This window comes from Dama dama, chromosome 31, assembly GCF_033118175.1.
Source record: "Dama dama isolate Ldn47 chromosome 31, ASM3311817v1, whole genome shotgun sequence".
In the NCBI taxonomy this organism is placed as follows: Eukaryota; Metazoa; Chordata; class Mammalia; order Artiodactyla; family Cervidae; genus Dama; species Dama dama.
The window spans coordinates 53883669-53905888 of NC_083711.1; positions in this window are offsets into that span (position 1 = coordinate 53883669).

Below are 22220 nucleotides of genomic sequence, written 5' to 3' on the forward strand. Positions count from 1 at the left end.
CCAGTCCTATGGCCACTGCTGGGTCTTCTATATTTTCTGACATGTTGAGTGCAACACTTTGATAACATCATGTTTTAGAGTTTTGAATAGCTCTACTGGAATTCATTAGAAAAGACCTCACTTCTGGGAAAAATTGAAGGCAGGAGGACAAGGGGATGACAAAGGACGAGATGGTTGGATGGCATCACTGACTCAATAGATCTGAGTCTGAGCAAGGTCTGGGAGATGGTGAAGGCAGGGATGCCTGGCATACTGCAGTCCTTGGGGTCACAAAGATTTGGACACAACTGAGTGAACAACAACAGCAACTGGAATTCCATTGTATCCACTAGCTTTATTGACAGCAGTACTTCCTAAGGCCCACTTGACTTCACACTCCAGGATTCTGGGCTCTGGGAGACTGACCACACCGGCATGGTTATCTGGTTCATTAAGATCTTCTTTGTACAGTTCTTCCCTGTATTTTTTCCATCTCTTCTTGATCTCTTCTGCTTCTAGTAAGTCTCTACCATTTCTCTCTTTTATTGTGCCCATCTTTGGTCAAAACATTCCTTTGATATTTCCAGTGTTCCTGAAGAGATCTCTAGTCTTTCTCCTTCTGTTGTGTCCCTCTATTTTTAATGTATTATTCATTGAAGGAATCTTTCTTGTCTCTCCTTGCTATTCTCTGGAACTCTGCATTTAGTTGGGTGCACCTTTCCCTTTCTCCCTTGCTTTTCACTTCTCTTCTTTCTTTTGCTATTTGTAAAGTCTCCTCAGATAACCACTTTACCTTCTTGCTTTTCTTTGGGATGGTTTTGTTTGCTGCCTCCTATACAATATTATGGACCTCCATCCATAGTTCTTCAGGCATACTGTTTACTAGATCTAATCCCTTCAATCTATTTGTCACCTCTACTGTATATTCATAGAGGATTTGATTTAGGTCATATCTGGCTGGCCTAGTGGTTTTTCCTGCTTTTATTAGTTTAAACCTGAATTTTGCTATGAGAAACTGATGATCTGAGCCACAGTCAGCTCCAGGTCTTGTTTTTTTCTGACTGTATATAGCTTCTCCATCTTCAACTGCAAAGAATTATTATGATTATTTTGATTTTGGTACTGACAATTTGGTGACATCCATGTGTAAAATTGTCTCTTGTGTTGTTGAAAAAGGGTATTTTCCATAACTAGTGTATTCTCTTGGCAGAATTTGTTTATTTATAACCATATCATTGTTGTTTGTAGGGAAGGCAATATGACACTGACAAATACATTTTAACCAAGTTAAAGGTAGTTTATTAAGCAAATTTACCAGGTAGTAAGGTCATCTATGGATGTCTACCCAACATGCCAGGTAGATGTCAGCAACAAAAAGGAGGCAGAAAGATGAAGAAGAAAGTCAACAAGTAAGAATTCCACCAGCTTAAAGATATTCCCCAAGGAAGTTTCTCATTATATCAATTTCTCTAGATAAGAGAGTATGGCATCTTTCTTTCTAGTCAGCAGAATCAATTCTTCAAGCAAATAGAGGGCATCTACAGTTCAGAGGTACTTTTTGGTAAGACTTTCCTAAAGATAAATGATGAGGAAGCTGGCCTTCACCAGATTGGGCAGATAGACATCCCAGAGCCTACTGCTATATGCCCCCCATGGCCATTCCTCCATATTCTCCCAAACAGAAATACACTGAGATAGAAGAAAGGCAAATTATGGTGCAACAAATGTCTCCCTACTGGCCTAGAGATATGGGCCCTTGTTCTGCTTCTGCCAATTAACATATTTGTGCCTTTGGACAGGTCTACCGAATCAGTTATGTCATCTAAAATAGATGGGTCATTAAATAAGTTTCAAGGTTACTCAAGCTTTTAATGATTTGCAATAAGTGAAGTGTCTTTAGTAATGTTAGCTGTTGATTCTAAGCCATTTTCCTTCATTAAAGAAACAAAGGAATTTATTCTCTTCAAGGGATAACCTCTCTTCAATTCTGCTTAATGAATTTCAGTTCAATATAACAAATACTGAAATTTTGCAGACACTCCAGTAAGCACTAAGATAAACTCCTTTTGAAGATAAACAAAGCCTCAGCTAATAGCCCTAATAGAAGAAATAGATAATTAAACATACATTTTACAATGAAGTGTGATAAGGGCTCTAGTAGGTAAAGAGGGATGACAAAAATTACTTAAGAAGGAGCCTCAAACTTTTAAAAACCTATTCCTTGGAAAATCTGAAACACATTCACTTTAATGAGAAAATGTCTACTAATAATTTAAAGATTGTTCCAATAGAAGGAAGAGAATCTTTACTGATTTTAGGCATTACTTACCCTATAGGTGGGCTAGACATTTCCAGGCTTTTGATGTCACCATAATCTAGATGGTCACTTACACAGCTTACTTGACATGCAGCAGGATCTATCAAGGCTCTCCATGTGGTTGGAGGAGATCATCAAGAGGACATGATCTCAAGTTGACCTAAGAGCTGAACTTGGGCAATCAAAGACTCCTCACTCCTCTCATGATTTTGGAATGATGTCCCCACAACTGGAGTCATTTTCAAGGATGCAGCCTTGAGAGAACACGGTGGCATTGAGACCAATCTGGGACTAGTTCCAGATTTCAACCAGCAAAGCTCCAGCAATTGGCAAACCAGCCCAGGAGACTGAATAAATGGGTCTTGAAAGAAGAGACATCCAAGCGGAAGTCCAGGTTAGCCATCGACTTCTGTGTAAGGAGGGGATACCCATGTTAGATGCTTATAGATCACCGTGTGACTATGAGTGATGCCCTAAAAAGCTGGCTGGTTTAATATGCTTGTGTAAGGAACTGTACAGAGCACAGTGAGGCAAAGAAGAGAAATGAACAGTTACCATTGTAGGCTAGCCTGGTTGGATGCCCAACTAGAAGCTGAAGCTCAAGTTAGAAAGTTGGAAGAAGGGTTAGAAAAGGACAGGCAGGGTCCACTGCTCTGCTCGCTCGGGGCTGGCAGATGAGGTGGGAGAGCAGGATAAGAAACTGGAGAACTCGGGCGCCATTCTACAAAGCTAGGAGGGTGCAAATGGCCATGGGGGAAAGTCCCAGCGTTTGTGACAAAGTCTAATTGGAACAGTAGGAGGAGGAATCCTTGGGAATGTAGGAGAGCAAGAGGAGGAGGCCATTACGGTGATTGACAGAAACGGATGAAGCACCTGCTGCCTTCTGACTCCTAATGTACGGGAAAGGCAAAAGCTCAGTAACCAGAGCCCAGCCGGCGGGGCAGCCCCCCATTCGGGAGAGGTTCATGATGAAAGGACTTACTCCTACTGAGCTTATTGAACCAGCTGCCGAGTTCCAGGAAAGGGCCAGGGGAAGTATCCAGGCCAGGTTAGTGTGACTCTGAGGTATAGGGTGGGGTGGAATTTCCCTGACTGGGCAGGGAAAATGAGCAACATCACTAAATACCCTACCTCTGTCGGTGCCTGCGTGGTGATCAGACAGTTTAAGGTCCCCCTTCTTTTGCAGACTGGGTTCTTCTAGCTACAGGGAGGCTTGGCCCAATAAGGGGGGATCTCCCTGGGCATGTGGGACTCTGGATATCCATAGAGGAAGTATGACAAATTCCTAGGGAGCTGGGAATAAGAAAGGTCTTCTAAGCTTCTGCTTTTGAAGGCTGTACTCCCATCACATTCACCATGGGAGTGAAAGCCAAGATCCTCCAGTCCACCCCCAGTACCTGGCGTGGAGCATCGATGTCCATGCTGTTATGGGACAAGACATTGATAATGTTAGACAATTCATTGCTGATCGAGGAGAAACCACAGACTGACCAATCCTGGGAACAGGTCTGAGCTGTGGGAAAGGCCCAGGAGAGAGATGGGAGTGAAAAAACCAAAATGCTATCCCAGCAGTCTGTACCGGATCTGGTAAAACGAACCCAGAAACAAATGTGGTTTGACCTTATTGCTGCTGGGACCATATCCAGAAAGATACTCTAGCAACCCAACACTGTGTTGGTCAGATGAGGAAAGCCTTAAAATCTGAACAGCAGTACAGACCTGCTCAAACTCCCTCTACAGTCCTACTTAGGGTGGATGTCTCCACAGCCCAGGTGTGGGATGCAGGCCAAGACCGCCTCCAGGCGAAGGGTATGAGAGGTGGTTGGATGCCTCACGTTGAGCTCACTATTCACTTTTTATGTTGCTTAGTTGCTAAGCCATGTCCGTCTCTTCTGCAATCTCATGGGCTGTAGCCCTCCAGGCTCTTCTGTTCATGGGATTTCCCAGGCAAGAATATTGGAGTGGGTTGCCATCTACTTCTCCAGGGGATCTTCCCTACCCAGGGATCGAACCCATGTGTCTTGTGTCTCCTGCATTGGCAGGCAGATTCTTTACCACTGTGTTACCCAAGAAGCCCTTCGCTATTCACCGGCCTCCCAGAAATAAGCAACAGGTGACAGCTCTGTTGACACTGGAGCTGAACATAAGCTAATACACGGTCACCGCCTCAAAGTTTTCTGGCGGTCTCGCACCATCAGCGATTACACACAGTAAGTGGTTGTGGTTAGGAAGCTCCCTTTGACACTGCAAATTCTCTCCCATGAGAATACTAGGTTTTCTTTCTTTTTTTTTTTCTTTTCGATACTAGAGAACATTCCAGGCATTGAAATCTTACAAGGTCAATCTCGGCAAACCTCTATCATGAATTCTGACTCTGGGTTAGAGTAGTCAAACCAGAGCTGAGCAGAAACACCGATTGGGAACCAGTATATCTACCTACCACTCCCATGAAGAGTGACTGTCAAGGAAAATAAATTGCCTGGGGTCATAAGGAAATAGGAGAAGCTCTGCAAGAACTGCACTGGGTGTGCATTGTAAAATCTGCCCGCAGTGCTTTCAAGAGCCCCGTGTGGCTGGTAAAAAGCCAGATGACTCATGGCTGATGACCATGGGCCCGGAGAGCTGAACAAGATAGTGAGCCCATCCATGTGGCTGTGCCCAACCATGCCACCATCATAGATGGCTTGGCCCCAGTCAGAGGAGTGTACCATGCTGTACTGAATTTAGCAAATGCTTTTTTCAGTATATCTCATATCACTGAGTCACAAAATCCATTTGCCTTCAGGTGGAAGGGACAACCATGGATCTTTCCAGTGTTTCCTCAAAGCTACCTGCCCACCAAATGTCTTAGGATGGTAGCCTGAAAACTATCCCTGTTCTCTTTCCCTAACTGGTAAAATGGGCTCATGGCACTGATGATATCATGTTAACATTTAAAGACTTGCTGAAGCCACAGGACACTCTGCAGACTTTGCTGGAATACCTATGAGGGAAAAGATGGATGATAAACCACGAAAAATTCAAGGCTCATGCACCACCATAAGGTTTGGTGGTATCATTTTGTTGGGTAAGATGCTCATGTCTTACAAGCTGTGATTGATAAGATACAAGCCTATCCAATCCCCAAGAATATGAGAGAGGTGCCAGCTTTGGTGGGGATTCGGAAGATTTGGAACACTTGTCTTTGGAACACTTTGGAACACCTGCCCCAGTGCCTCCATCACTTATACCACTTGGCTAAAAATGGGTATGTGTGGGATTGAAGATCAGAGCAGCAAGCCACGTTTCAGACGGCAAAAGTACTAATGAAGCAGACGAAAGCTCTGGGTACCTCCAGTGCGAGGTGAGCATCTGAGAAGATGTAGCTGTGACTCTGGAAGGGGTGGGCTGAGCACTGTGGCAGAGAAGCCAAAGGAAAGAGCACCCCAGGGATTTTGGTCCCGGCTCTGGAAGGGGGCAGATTCTCTATATAGGGCGCAGGCTCTCCAGAGAGTAACAGCCCCTAGGAGTGTACACGGCACCCCTCCAGGGAGAGCCCCTCGTGAAGGGACAGCGGACCATGATAAGAACCCTTGCTATGAAGGGCTGGGTTGAGAAGGCCTTCCACCCACTCACCTCTGCCATGGCTCACACTCTGGCCTGCCGCAGCATCCTGCCCACCAACCACTGTCTCTAGAAATGCAGGTTCCACTAGGCCCCATGGAACATGTAGATCCTCCTGCCTCCATTCCTGCATGGGCCCCTGCAGCCTGTAAAGAGGGAGTGGGGGGAACGCCCACTGATGCCCGCTATACTGGTGGGTCTATGGGGCAACTGTTCCATATGGACTGCAGTCACCATTCAGCCCAACGTTGACACCATCTGGTTGGAAACAGGAGCATTATTGGGTTCAACAAGGTTTGGCTAAAAATCATTCTTTGATCCTGGCTGTTAACTCTTTGCATTTTTTAAAAAATTAATTTACTTATTTTAATTGGAGGCTAATTACTGTACAGTATTGTAGTGGTTTTTGCCATACATTGACATGAATCAGCCATGGGTGTACATGTGTAACTCTTTGTATTGACAGTTGGGCAGTTCTAAAAGAATCAACCCTATGGCTGGCTTAGACAATGAAAGCCAAGCAGTGACTGATCATGAATAAGCCATTGTGGGGTCAGGATATGTGGGAAGACTTTTGGGTTCCTCTGCAGAAACTTGAGGCAGTCCTCACCATCTTCCGTGTCTCAGTTCATAAGATGTTGACACCCTCTGGCCATTGGGAAGCTTGGGTACAAACCCTACCAACTCTATTGCCAGGGAAGATGGACTGCCCCTGAAACAGACTGACTTGGTTAATGCAATAACAGCATTTCCCATTTGCTCTTAACAATGCCCAAGGCAAGTGCCCAAAGAGTATGGGGCCATCCATCTCCCAACAAGTAAGGGGTTTGGAAATTGATTTTACTGACCTCCTCCCTCTGTATAAGAGTTCTAAATGTGCCTTTGCTTGCATGGTTACTGCATCTGGCTTAATGCAAGCTTTCCCCTGCTGCTATGCAAACCAGGCTTCCACTCTTCATGGATTAGAGAAGCTGAGTATCGTGAACAGATATCCTTGTCAAACAGGCTGTGATTGAGGGTCATATTTCAAAAATGAAGACTGGGCAAAAGGATTTGATATTGAATGGAGATTCCATCTCCCCTATGACAGGATTGGTAGAAACAATGAAATATTAAAGCAGCAGATTAAATCACTAACAGGTAAGACCACCTTGGCTGGGAGAACTAAAGTACTGTCTCAGGTTTTAACACATTGAATAATCAGTCATTAGGGCTATTGCCCCATGTGCCAGACTGACAAACCATGCCTAGAACCCAGCATCTTAAAGACACGGTAGCCTCAGGAGACAGCCATTGCCCCAACTCTAAATGTGAATCAATGTCCTATGGCTGCTGAGAACAGTAAGCCCCAAAGCACCTGGGAGAGGTATTATCTACTGAAATTTGCAATGGGATGTCCCACTGAGATGTGTGAGTTACTTCGAATTCCTGGGTGAGACAGAACTACTCAAATGCCACTGGGATCCCACTGTTTCTGCTACAAGCCAGATCTATTGAAATGCATTGTACCTAGAATGCAACGTCCAAAGAGGGAGAAGGTGGGGATCCTGATCTGTCATATCCCACCCCCAGTCCATCTGCTCACTTTTGACAGTGCTGCCTTCCCTGGGCAACGTGTGTGGTATACACAACCAGGTCAGATTCCCATCGAAGGATCAGGCCACACGTGTAAATTTTTTTTTTTTTTTTGGAAAAGAAGACTATCCCATACAAGTTCCTCCTAAATACTGGTTTTTTTGAACTTAGACTGCTGCTGTTCCTGTGGTATCTGTTCATTAGCGGGGCACCTGATGGAAATATCTTTCTACAGTGGGCCTACTTGGATGCCCCACAAAGGCATCAATCCAGCTGATGGATATGTGGGCAGCTGCCCTTCTCTAGCTCATCAGGACTACCATGGTTGGCATCATCACTCCAGGGAGGGGATCGGAAGACCCGAAACCACTAGCAAGGAAAAGCTAGGGCTTAATTCAGCTGATACTACTGATACTGATCCAGAAGCCTGGCCTGTGGCATACCCTACCAATAACACTGGGCATAGGGATTCCTTCTGACAAACTGCACAGGCAGCCCACCAAACTGCTGATGGAAAAGGTCCTAAAAACACCACCATCAGAGCCATGGGTGGCTGTAGTCAGAGCTGGGTCTGAGATGATTCATGTAGCTAACCTGGAGTTAGGGATATTTGAACCCTGGCAGCTCTATGCTGGGAACAGAAAAATCACTCTAAATGGAACCAATCCAATTGCATCAGGGATGGTGGGGTGGATATCAGCAACACTGTGCAGTCTTCTGTCATATCAAAGGGTGGTGACTGGTTTGGCACTGACTGCTTAGACGGCCCAGAAAGTTAATGGATAGCCCTGAACAGCCCCCAGTGGTCGTGTGGCATGAATCTTTGGCCTGGCTTCCACCTGTATGGTTGGGTCACGGCACCCAACCTGGGTTTTCCCTAGCTACAGGAGAGAATCCATCCCATGGTAAGAAAAAAAAAAAAAAAAACCAACCTACTTCCCCTAAAGGCTAGATGAGCATGTTCTGTTATCAAGTGGCTCAATCATTTGGCCACCATCTGCATCCCTTCCACTGTGGCCTGGAGGACATTACACCACACATAGAAGCCCTTTCTAAATTCACCCAGCAAACCTTAAATAATAGCTGGAGAATTCTGTTTTTACTGCACACCAGATGTCTCCAATGAGAAAAGCTGTCCTCTAAGATACGGTGGCCTTGGACAGTATTACTATCTCACAGAAGGCACCAGTGCCATTATCTAAACTGAGCATTATGTGTACAGATCTGATGAGTCTGCTGAAGTATCATTTTTATTAACTCACATGAAGACACAAGTGAACAACATCCTGAGTGATCCAAGTCCCAGCAGAGGGGACTTAAATAAACCAGTGGTTCATGGGTAGGATCGTGGGGATTTTGGTGGAAAAAATTATTACTTATTTTGGGAATCATTATTTTGATCTGTGTTTCGTCTTGCATGTGCTTCTATTGCTATTGCGTTAATCTGCCTCCAGAGAAGTCAGATAACCACCCAATGAACCACTTCCAAGCTAACGGGAGCCCTGGCTGACTAGTCAGGGCACATTGTAGATGGCGGGTGCAGGGGATGGGGAATGTGTAAGATAGTAGCCCCCAGAAGGAAGGGTGGAGGGTTGGAGGAGGTCATGGACAGAATGTGACTGACAGTTGACCTACAAGTTGGATCTGGAGAATCTGAGGCTCCTCAACCCCACCCCTGAACTTGGAGTGTACCTTCTGTTCACCCTTCCCGCAGCTGGAGCCATTTTCAAGGACACAGCCGTGAGAAAGCAAGGTGTAGTTGAGACTATCTGGACTGAACATGCGATTCAACTGGTGGGTACAGAGATCTACTTATCTTGTGGTTGCCCGAGACCAGACTAGCCTTGAATATAAATTCTGTTGCTTATTAAACCTGCCACCTGCGTACCCGGAGCGGGCTGCGTCTATCTATGGCTTCTCCTTGCCCTCCATACCTGGGGGCCAGCTTCAGATTTCACCTGGGGAAGCTCCTAAATTCGCAAACCAACACGTTTTATCTTTAAGTTGTCCTTTTAGCCTCAGAAATATAAATATTCAGTATTATTAGAGAAAGAAACCCCTTCAATCGGTTTGTGACTTTGCCCACAAGTCCTGCAAGGAGAGCCTGTTGCAAGTGATAAATTCTTAATTTACTGTAATCTCTGCTTCAGTCGCAGATCTGCGGCTGCAGCCTGGTGCCCAAGCTGATGGCTCCCTTATCTGCACTAACTCAGAAAAATCAAAGGTGGTTAAACTGAACTGCTGCCAGTCTTCTTCCAGTCAAGCCCTTCTCCTTACAAGGTCTGGAAAGGCCAGTTCACTGTCCAAACAGAACTATGGAGCAGAACCTCAGCATAAGGATTTAAGGACCGGGTGTTACAGTTGGGGGGAAATACAGAGAGAAACACTGATTTCAACTCTGAGAAAGCATAGGGCCTTAAATATTAAACTCCCCGAGCTATGTCAGAGCCCACAGCACCTGTGGTATTTGTATCAGACAGACAGAAAATTAAACACTGTGTTCCCCGCTGAGCACTAGTTACTATTTTACTTAAATTTATTTAGAGATTATGCTTTCTTTTCATATTTCATAAGACAGATTCTGAATTCTCTTTGTTGCCTATAAGTCAAGAAGTGTTGGGTTTCTTCCTGTGTGGACTGAATCATAATGCTAAACTGCATATTCTGTTTCTCAAGCACAGGACTTATCCATACTCCTGAAAACACTTCCTCTTGTTTACTCAGTAAGAATCACTGACCATTTTTTTGCCCTCACTACCAACCACTGATAATTTGCTTACAAACCCTGCTTCTTCAACCAGAGCTGGTTCACATTCAAGTGTACATACTGGGGCTCTTGTCTGCAGTTAAGTCCTGATCGGCGGAGCTAGCGGTAAAGAACCCGTCTGCCAATGCAGGAGATGCAAAAGACATGGCTTCTGCCCCTGGGTCAGGCAGATCTCCTGGAGGAGGGCATTGGAACCCACTCCAGTGTTCTTGCCTGGAGAATCCCATGGACAGAGGAGCCTGGTGGGCTACAGTCCATGGGGTCACAAAGAGTTGTATATGACTGAAGCAACTCTGCATGCATTAGCAGTTGTGGGCTGAAATTGTAGATGAACCTGTATACTTCCTTTATTCTTTCTTCACCCTTCTCTTTTTCATTAGCTCAATAACTAGAAAGGTCTCAACAGTGTAAACAGTATCCTGGCTTGGCCACATGGACTGGAGTTATGACAAATAAGCAGTACAGGTGCTCTTTTTGAGGGGTGGGCAGTGGTGGGCTGAAGACCCAGAACAGGCGTTGCGAAACAGAGTTTCTGACTCAATAACAGTTTGTGGAACTCAGCTGCCTCTGAAAAATGTCATTCAGTTTCTGGAACAAAGTTGCCTCTGAAATATGTCACCAAGAAATACAGTATGCCAATGTCACCTTAGATTTCTTTCAAGTTTCCCCTCATTACATTGTATCTTTTTTACTAAAGTTCTTTCCAATTTCTGAGATATAAATAAATGGCCAGTCTTAAACTTGGATCCCTTGATACAATGCTTTGATTTGAACTTGGCTTTTTAAAAAATATATTAAATTATATATCTTGGAGATACTCCTCGTGAGCGCATATATTTCTGTCTCAGCTTTTTTAAGTGGCCATATAGACTTCCATGTATGGATTACTGTTATTTTTTTTAACCAATTCCCTATTAATAGACATTTAAATTACTGCCAATCCTTTCCTATTACAAATTATGCCACAAAAATTTATCTCTATATCTGTCATTTCCATGGGTTTATCAGTAGAATGAATTTCTAAATATGAAATTCTGGGGGCAAAAGGGGATATACGTATTACATTTTTATAGATTGTGCTAAAGTGTATTTCCATAGAGATATAAAAATTACACTCCCACCAGTAGTGCAAGAGAACTTCTTTTCCCAAGTTCTTAATAAAACAGAGTGTTATTAAACCGTTTTATCTTTACCTTTCTCCTCGGTGAAAAATATTATCTTTATGTGGCTTTTAATTTGAATTTCTCTTATGAATGGGCTTGAGGATATTTTCCTGTATGTGGAAGCTATGCCTTCTTTTCTGTGTTCTGTAGTCACCTTTTACTCTTTTACTGAGTTGTTTGCGTGGTTTTACTTATTTGTAAGGGCTTGCTATATATTAAAGAATGTCTTTACTTTTTCTATGACAAAGTTATAAATAGTTTTCCTGGTTTTTGCTGCTGCTGCTGCTGCTAAGTCGCTTCAGTTGTGTCTGACTCTGTGCGACCCCGTAGAGGGCAGCCCACCAGGCTCCCCGTCCCTGGGATTCTCCAGGCAAGAACACTGGAGTGGGTTGCCATTGCCTTCTCCAATGCATGAAAGTGAAAAGTGAAAGTGAAGTCGCTCAGTGTCCGACTCTTCCAGACGGCATGGACTGCAGTCCACCAGACTCCTCCGTCCATGGGATTTTCCAGGCAAGAGTGCTCTCTAATTTTGTCATCTTCCTTTTTCAGAAAATTAAGTGTTTAATTAAATTTATTACTTGAAAAATTATTTCTAGATTTTGTTTTGTATTGAAACAGGACCATCTAAAATCTTTTAATATTTATTCTATTACTTTTATACTTTAATATTTACTCTGTTACTTTTATATGTCAACTTTTGAATGTTTACATTTTGATACACCTGGAATTTATTTTATGTACTTTTTTAAGATGACTACTTAGCTGTCCCAACAACACATGTGTATTAAGAGCCACATTTATCATCCACTAATGTCTCATGTATATTGAAATCTATTTCTGTAGTTCCAATTTTTTCTACTGATCTGTTTATTTACATGTCAAATACCATTCTGCTTTAATTCTAATAACTTTATAGCACAATTTACTTTTCTTTTCAAAATTAATTGGCTATTCCTTCTTATGTATTGGAGCTTCCTAGGTGGCTCAGAGGTAGAAATAAAAGAATCCTTCTGCCAATGCAGGAGATACAGGAGATGCAGTTTCAATCACTGGGTTGGGAAGATTCCCTGGAGAAGGAAATGGCTATCCACTGCAGTATTCCTGCCTGGAAAACCCCATGAACAGAGGAGCCTGGCAGGGCATAGTCCATGGGGTTGCAAAGAGTCAGACATGATTGAGCAACTGAACACACAGCGGCACTCATGTGTTGAGTAAACTGTAGAATCAACTTATGTGCCTTAAAAAACATGCTGTTTTCATTTACATTAGGGGAAATGGGCCCTTCCAGACATTTTTAAACAGAGGTCTTGACTAGAAGATTGGCATGACATATATAAGTTAACCCAGGGGATATTGATATTTTTATGATATTTAAGCTTCCTACTCTAGAATATTGTATGAATTGCTATGTGTTAAACTATTGCATGTCCTTAACTTTTATTTTAACATTGTCTTCATAAAGTCTATGCTTTTCTTCCCGAGTTTATTCAGGTATTTTACCTTTTTGTTGCTAAGGTACGTGAATGCTTTTTTCAACAAAGAATTTAAGTGGTAGCTGCTCTATATATGGCAGCTATGTGATCCTGTGTATCAATTGTCTTCTCACTTCACTTATTTTACTATTAATAACTGATTCTTTTTTCTTCCAAACAAATGATCATACAAAATAAGTACTGATTTTATCTCTATGTTTTCTGTTTCCTTAGCTACTTTCTCCCCTTTTTGCTTCCTTTCATTCATTAGCAACTAGGAAACAAAGTAAAATGGTGATAGTGATAAAATTCATGCTACTTTCCTACTGATTATATTTGGAAGGTTTCTAATGTTTTAAATAAAGAATGGATGTAAAAAAAAAAAAGAATGGATGTTAAATTTTATCAAAATTTTTTTCATCATCTGCAGAGATTCAGCCTTCCTGATTTTATTAATAGTTTGAATTATGTTAATAGATTATAATACTGATTCAGTAGCTCAACACACTTTACCATCATAGTGCTATTTTTCACTTTGCTTCTAGATTCTGTTCACTGATTTTCAACTGTAAATTTCTGCTTGGTATTGCATTTGTGAGTTTTGACATTTTCTTTTGTTCTTTATTTATTTTTTGTTCTTTTCTTTTTGGCTATTTTTGCCAAGCTTTGGTATTAATGTCATTGAAGTTTCATGAAAAAGAATACAAAGATTGTTTTCTTGTTGTAGTTATGTGATCTAGCATACCTAAAACAGTTAAAATTTTATTCTAAAATTAAAGCACTCACTTCTCAGTTGGAGACACCTTGGCTTTAGCAATTCTGGTGTATTCTCAGTCTTCCCAGCAAGGGATCTGAATCCTAAGGACATTGAGAATGCTATAGACAAATTCGCGTGAAGTCTAAGAGGAATACGGAAGGTAGTGATGGCAGGCACTGCTTACTTGGTGTCTAGTGGTACCTGCTTCCAGTCCAGGAACCAGTCCTAAGATGAGCAGACACCGTGCTCTATACAGCATCCATGAAGGAGCAGTCATATAGCTGTTTCAATGCTAAACTGAACTGCACACTTTATAAGGTAGCTAAATACTCCTTTATCCTTTTATTTATATTCTATAGCATTTTGAGCGTCTACTTACACTAGGAACTATGCTAAACTGCTGAGAAAAAGAAACATTTTTATAAACCAACAAATGCATCACCGTCACCTAATTCACCAATTTGAACATCCGTAAGCAATTTTTAATACAAGAATGCAAATAAGAAAATTTGGAGATATGAGTAGAACATGTCAGCCAGCGAGTGGCTTTCGTCACTAGAGACATGACTCCCCGGAGCAGATGTGCATCGTAAGCATTACTAATACTGCAATCAATTTAGCAACTTCTGATTTTCCCCAAGTTAGAAAAGTAGAAAAGGATAAAAGCCAATGTATGATAACTTTCTTTTAATATAAATTTAATTGGGGATAAGAGGAAACAAAAGAGATAACATATATCTTACGGATATTCCAAATAGGTGTGTATATGGGTACTTTAAGGGGGTTCACAGGTGGCCCAGTGGTAAAGAATCTATCTACTAAACAGGGAATATGGGTTCAATCCCTGGCTTGGGAAGATCCCCTGGAGAAGGAAATGGCAGCCCACTCCAGTATTTTTGCCTGAAAAATTCCATGGACAGAGGAGCCTGGTGGGCTGCAGTTTACACAGTCACAAAGAGTCAGACACAACTTAGCAGCTAAACAAGTGTGTACTGTAGTTTCCTATTGAATTTTCCCACACAGTTGATAATGGAGTCTTGGATTAAAAAGATAAGTTGCCTAGTAGTTCCTTCATTACTCCTCTACTCAAAATTTTCTCAATTCAACATGTGTGAATTATTTCTTAGCTGCTCAGGAGTAACCATCAAGTTACAATAACTTAATTAGAAACATTCATTTATTTGAATAGGAATTTGACACAGTGTTGAAAGATAATGACATTGCTTGAGCAGTCATAAATTATGCTATAGGTATGGTGGGACCATTTAAATACCAGCTTCCCTGGTGGCTCAGATGGTAAAAAAGTCTGCCCACAATGTGGGAGACCCAGGTTTGATCCCTGGGTCAGGAAGATCCCTGGAGAAGGAAATGGCTACCCACTCCAGTATATATAGACATGCTTCTTTTAGGGCTTCCCAGGTTCCTAAGTGATCAATGCAAAGAAACAGAGGAAAACAATAGAATGGGAAAGACTAGAGATCTCTTCAAGAAAATTAGAGATACCAAGGGAATATTTCATGCAAAGATGAGTAAAATAAAGGACAGACATGGTATGGGCCTAACAGAAGCAGAAGACATTAAAAAGAGGTGGCCAGAATACACCACAGAACTCTACCAAAAAGATCTTCATGGCCCAGATAACCACGATGGTGTGATCACTTACCTAGAGCCAGACATCCTGGAATGTGAAGTCAAGTGGGCCTTAGGAATGCTCTGAACAAAGCTAGAGGAGGTGATGGGATTCCAGCTGAGCTATTTCAAACCCTAAAAGATGATGCTGTGAAAGTGCTGCACTCAATATGCCAGCAAATTTGGAAAACTCAGCAGTGGCCACAGGACTGGAAAAGGTCAGTTTTCATTCAAATCCCAAAGAAAGGCAATGCCAAAGAATGCTCAAACTACTGCACAATTGCAAGCTAGGCTTCAACAGTATGTGAACCCAGAACTTCCAGATATTCAAGCTGGATTTAGAAAAGGCAGAGGAACCAGTGATCAAATTGTTAACATCCTTTGGATCTTAGAGAAAGCATGAGAACTCCAGAGAAAAACATCTACTTCTGCTTCATTGACTACACTAAAGCCTTTGACTATGTGGATCACAACAAACTGTGGAAAGTCCTTAAAGAGATGGGAATACCAGAGCATCTCACCTCATCTGAGGAAACCATATGCAGGTCAAAAAGAAACAGAACTGGACATGGAACAATGGACTGGTTCCAAACTGAGAAAGGAGTACATCAAGGCTGTATATTGTCACCCTGCTTATTCAGCTTACATGCAGCGTACATCATGTGAAATACCAGACTGTATGAAGCACAAGCTGGGATCAAGATTGCTGGGAGAAATATCAGTAACCTCAGATATGCACTGTGGCTCAGCTGCTAAAGAATCTGCCTGCAATGCAGGAGACCTGGGTTCAATCCTTGGGTTGGGAAGATCCCCTGGAGAAGGGAAAGGCTACCCACTCCAGTATTCTAGCCTGGAAAATTCCATGGACTGTATAGTCCATGGGGTCACAAAGAGTTGGACACGACTAAGTGACTTTCACTTTCACAGACTTTCAATTTCAGATTCCACTTTCAGTTTCAGCATAAGATTCACCCACCTTATGGCAGAAAGTGAAGAGGAACTAAAGAATCTCTTGATGAAGGTGATAGAGGAGAGTGAAAAAGCTGGCTTAAAACTCAACATTCAAAAAACAAAGATCATGGCATCCAGTCCCATCACTTCATGGCAAATAGATGAGGAAATAATGGAGACGGTGACAGACCTTATTTTCTTGGGCTCCAAAATAACCACAGATGGACTGAAGCCATGAAACTAAAAGGCTCTTGCTCCTTGGAAGAAAAGCTATGACAAACCTAGACAGTGACATTACTTTGACAACAAAGATCCGTCTAGTCAAAGCTATGTTTTTTCCCAGTAGTCATGTATGGATGTGAGAGTTGGACCATAAAGAAGGCTGAGTGCTGAAGAATTGATGTTTTTGAACTGTGATGTTGGAGAAGACCTCTGAGATTCCCTTGGAATACAAAGAGATCAAGCCAGTCAATCCTAAAGGAAATCAACCCTGAAAAATCATTTTAAGGACTGATGTTGAAGCTGAAACTCCAGTACGTGGGCCATGTAATGCAAAGAGCTGACTCATTGGAAAAGACTGATGCTGGGAAAGATCAAAGGCAGGAGGAGAAGGGAACAAGAGAAGACGGTATGGTTGGATGGCATCACTGACTCAATAGCCATGAGTTTGAGCAAGCTCTGGGAAGTGGTGAAGGACAGGAAAGTCTTGTGTGAGGCAGTCCATGGGGTTGCAAAGAGCCGGACAGGGCTGAGAGACTGAGCAACAGGTGGTGCTGGTGGTAAGGAACCTGCCTGCTAATGCAGGAGATGTAAGAGACGTGGGTTTGATCCCTGGGTTGGGTAGATTCCCTGGAGGAGGGCATGGAAATCCTCTCTAGTATTCTTGCCTGGAGAATCCTATTGACAGAGGTGCCTGGAGGACTATATTCCATAGGGTGCCAAAGAGTCGGACATGACTGAAGCGACCTAGCATTTGCATGCTATTTTAAAAGACCAATGTCAAATGATTATGCAAATTCTTTCCAGTACAGAGAAACATTAAAGTCTATTTGGGAACACTGAAGGTTTTGAAATGCTGGTTTATTTTCTTACTTTGAACATGGACATTGCTTATTGCTTTAAAAGAAATGAAATATATAGTAAACCACCTGTTATAAATTCAAGTGAAACTGTTGTCATATAACATGTCATGATATGCTTGGAATTAAGAATTAGCCCTCATGTCTAAGCAGTCTTTCTGTGATGCAGTGTTCCTTCTCACTCAGAAATTCCCATAAAGTGTTTGCATCTACAAAAGCTAATGATGGCATGAAATTCTTTCTGTAGAAAAGTTTGCCATATAGGAAGTCCTCAGGGATCTTGGGTGATGAGAAGGAAATCTGACAAATATTTTTTCTCCTCAGTAAATATTTAAAGAAATACATCCTTTAAGCCTCTGAACTCGTCTCAGCCATGATTTACAAAATGAAAAATACTTGAAGAGAAACCTCTTTCCTTCAATTATTAGTCTGTTTGGAATTACTAACATACCACAACCTGGAATTACTGAGATAACGAAATAAATTAAAGCTACATATTTGTTCTTTATTTTTCATCTACTGTTTTTTTTTTTTTTTCCTATCAACATGTGGCAAACTTCAACAGGAACAGAAATACTATAACAGTTTAAAAAGCATACTCAGGTTGAGCCCCACCCTCTCAGGTACAGCAAGAATATTAACACACCAGATGCAGTTAATTTATTTTTTTTTTTCCATTTATTTGTATTAGCTGGAAGCTAATTACTTTACAATATTGTAGTGGTTTTGCCATACATTGACATGAATCAGCCATGGATTTACATGTGTTCCTCGTCCTGATTCCCCCCTCCCACCTCCCTCTCTACCCCATCCCTCTGGGTCTTCCCAGTGCACCAGGCCCGAGCACTTGTCTCATGCATCCAACCTGGGCTGGTGATCTGTTTCACCCTTGATAATATACATGTTTCGATGCTGTTCTCTTGAAACATCCCACCCTCGCCTTCTCCCACAGAGTCCCAAAGTCTGTTCTGTACATCTGTGTCTCTTTTTCTGTTTTGCGTGTAGGGTTATCATTACCATCTTTCTAAATTCCATATATATGTGTTAGTATGCTGTAATGATCTTTATCTTTCTGGCTTACTTCACTCTGTATAATGGGCTCCAGTTTCATCCATCTCATTAGAACTGATTCAAATGAATTCTTTTTAATGGCTGAGTAATATTCCATGGTGTATATGTACCACAGCTTCCTTATCCATTCATCTGCTGATGGGCATCTAGGTTGCTTCCATGTCCTGGCTATTATAAACAGTGCTGCGATGAACACTGGGGTGCACGTGTCTCTTTCAGATCTGGTTTCCTCAGTGTGTATGCCCAGAAGTGGGATTGCTGGGTCATATGGCAGTTCTATTTCCAGTTTTTTAAGAAATCTCCACACTGTTCTGTATAGCGGCTGTACTAGTTTGCATTCCCACCAACAGTGTAAGGGGGTTCCCTTTTCTCCACACTCTCTCCAGCATTTATTGCTTGTAGACTTTTGGATAGCAGCCATCCTGACTGGCGTGTAATGGTACCTCATTGTGGTTTTGATTTGCATTTCTCTGACAATGAGTGATGTTGAGCATCTTTTCATGTGTTTGTTAGCCATCTGTATGTCTTTGGGGAAATGTCTGTTTAGTTCTTTGGCCCATTTTTTGATTGGGTCATTTATTTTTCTGGAATTGAGCTGCAGGAGTTGCTTGTATATTTTTGAGATTAACCCTTTGTCTGTTGCAGAAGCAGTTAATTTAGAATCATTTTAAAATTTTTGGTTGATAATATCCTACTCTGGTGACTTTCTGGTTCAGGATATCACTGTCTTCTAAGGGAAAAAGACAGTATAAACCTGGACCTGATGTATTTTCCCAAATGAAGAAAAGAACAAAGCTGTTTGTGACTGTCTCAAGATGTTGTTCTTCTGTGGCAGACAAGTTTGAATTTATACCTTGTCAAGACTCTTTGGTATTATTCTTATTGACTAAAAGGAACTTGAAGTACTAATAAGGGAAAGAAAAGCTTTTCCTTATCAGGACATTTTTGTTAACTTGTTGGAGAGCAATGGGCAGCTGTGGACCATCTTGTAGGGAGATGCAAAGACTCCTATGATGATACATGGCATAGTCAGAGAGAAAACTTGTTAAAAGCATTTAAATATAGAATAGTGTCTGCATTGCCTCTCTATCTCCTATAGTACCTACAGCGCTTTAGCTGAATTTATATTCTTATTGTTGCTTAATATATCTATACTATGTTATCAAAAATAGATGCAGTATTCCACATAGTATTACACAAAAATAAGCTTTTACCTTTTATCAGTCACTTTACGTTATAAAATTGTATGATATAGTTTTTCAAACAATTAAATACTTTGTTAATATCTCTATGCTACTAACCACTCTTAATGATTCAAGATCATTATATTGGCTGTTGAATATAGCCATAATCTCACAAATGCTGAGATATACTAGGATATTTTCCCCTTCCCTAAATTACATCAGCTTCTTGGATTTCTTTGTATTTGAAGTTGCTTAATGTTTTTTCTCTCTATTGTACCTTTTTGTCGTTAAATTGTATGCTTATAGAAGTCATGATTGACTATGTGTTGCTTCAGTGGGGTCAGTCACAATGATTTTCTACTAGACTTTAAACTAGAATTCTCTCTCTCATTTATCTGTGAATGAGCATGGTCTTTGGCATATAGTAAGTTCTTACTAAACATTTGCAGAATACATATATAAAAGATGACTACCATTTTAGAGTACAGTGTGAGTCTGAGGTTATGCACAATATACATGCACATTGTTCAATTTCAATTCAATTCACTACATCCCCAGTTAGCAAGGGGTAAATCTGAGATTTGAATTTGGGTTTATCTGGATCCAAAGTTAATGTCCCGTATTTGCTGGTTACATAGTCCTACAGCCTTGTCTTCCCTTCCATTTAAATTCACCTCAACTGCTACGTCTGAGAAAAAAGATGACCTATTAAAACATCAACACATAACATCATTTTATATTTTGTTTGTCTTCTAGTTCTCAACTGTATTCCAGATAGTAAGAATTTGTAAATATATATATTTTACCACTCTTCAGGTATGGCCCAAACCATATTTACACTGATAAAATTCATTCTATGTCTAACACAGGAATAGTATTTGAAGATTATGCAAAAATTACAAATATGGCTGCTTTAGGGAAACTCAAAATCTATGTTAAAATGAAAATATTTTTACTATTGTTTACCATTTCCCTTCACATCTGTTTTGGTCTGTAAAGTTTGACTGTACTCAGTATTTTCAGATACTTATTTCTACACACGAGTATCAACTATGTTATTCATAGAGGAATGGTCTTTAAAAACCATGTCCTTTATTATAAATATACAAATATTATATTTTTATTTTGGAAACATTTTTGATGATAAGATTGATATATTTAAAAAATGGAGAGAATTTCCTGGTGGTCCAGTGCTTAAGACTCTACACTTCCAGCCGCACTTCCAATTCAGGGGCTCAGGTTTGATCCCTGGTCAGGGAACTAAGATCCTGTATGCCCTTTAGCATGACTTGGCGGGGCGGGGGCAAGAGAAAGGGAAAATGGCAGCCAAGTGTGCTGCAGTTCTTAAAAATTTCAAAAGCCCTTTTAATACACTCTGCAATTTGTCATTTTAAATAAGGATGATCACTGGAATTTTGCCTGACTCTGTTTTGCATATACCATTATTATCATTAAAGAATGAAGTGAAAGTTAAGAAGGGCATTGCTTTCTTTCAAATTAAAAACAACAACAACGACAACAAAATGCCATTAATGTGAATAAGACTTTTGACTGCTATCTACTGAACAAGAGTTCTTAGAGCTTGCAGCCAACTCATTTCAGGCACCATGACATCACCAGATTCACTTTTCTACTGAGGATTAAGAATAGACATACAAGGTGAAGGGTTGAAATGGCAGAGGCTTCATGAAACCGATTTCATTTAAGAATAACATTTGTTTCAATTTCATTAGGCTCTAATTAGCCCCTATAAAAATATATCCTTCCCTAATTCCCTAAAAGTCTTATTTTCCTCACAGATGTCTTAACAATTACAAGGGTGAGTAAGGCAAGTTCTAAAGCATATTTGAGTTCTCTGCCTAGAGCTAACTCTTAGCTGAAGTTCAGTGAACAGATATGATCTTAGTCTTAATTTAAAGAAGATAAATACAAACTAATAGAAAAATTGAGAGCAATTCAACCAACAAGAAATTGAAGTAGGTTGATTCTGTTGCCCAAGTACAACTCTATGAATAAATAGCATCCTCTTTAGAAACCCCAAAGAAAGATGCTGCCTTATTCTAGCTAAACTGCATAAAGACAAAGGCAGTTTAATCTGACACAATATGTAAAAGTTTATTTCAAGGGAGAAAGGATTTATAGCTGGAACATGAGTCTTTAATTGCAATGCTACTTTGCTTTTCCTATCTCCCCTGTTACCACCACTTTCTTGAAATTAATCACTTCTAAAATAAAAGATTATACATGCAAAAAACTTGGAGGGTACATAACGAGGTTAGTGTAGGCTTTATTAGGGAAAGAAACCAAAATCTCGGTGGCATAATCTAATCAAGTTTACTACAATGTGATGACATTTCTTGGCAGCTCCTATCCAAATAGTGACCCAGAGATCCATACTGCTTGAATCTTTGTCTGCATCAGCTCTCATCTAGATGATGAGTTGGGGAAGAGTGAACTTGAGGGAACATACCAACTCAAATGCCTTGGCAGGAAAGTTACATACATCAATTCTACACACAGCCTACATGCCAAAAACTAGTTAAATGGGCCCACTTATCTTCAAGGGGGCTGAAAAATATGGAAAAGATCATGGATATTTCATGAGGATAAACGTGTCTGTCACAAGGGAGCCAACTTTAGAATAATTCAACAGAAGGTAACAATATTTATAAC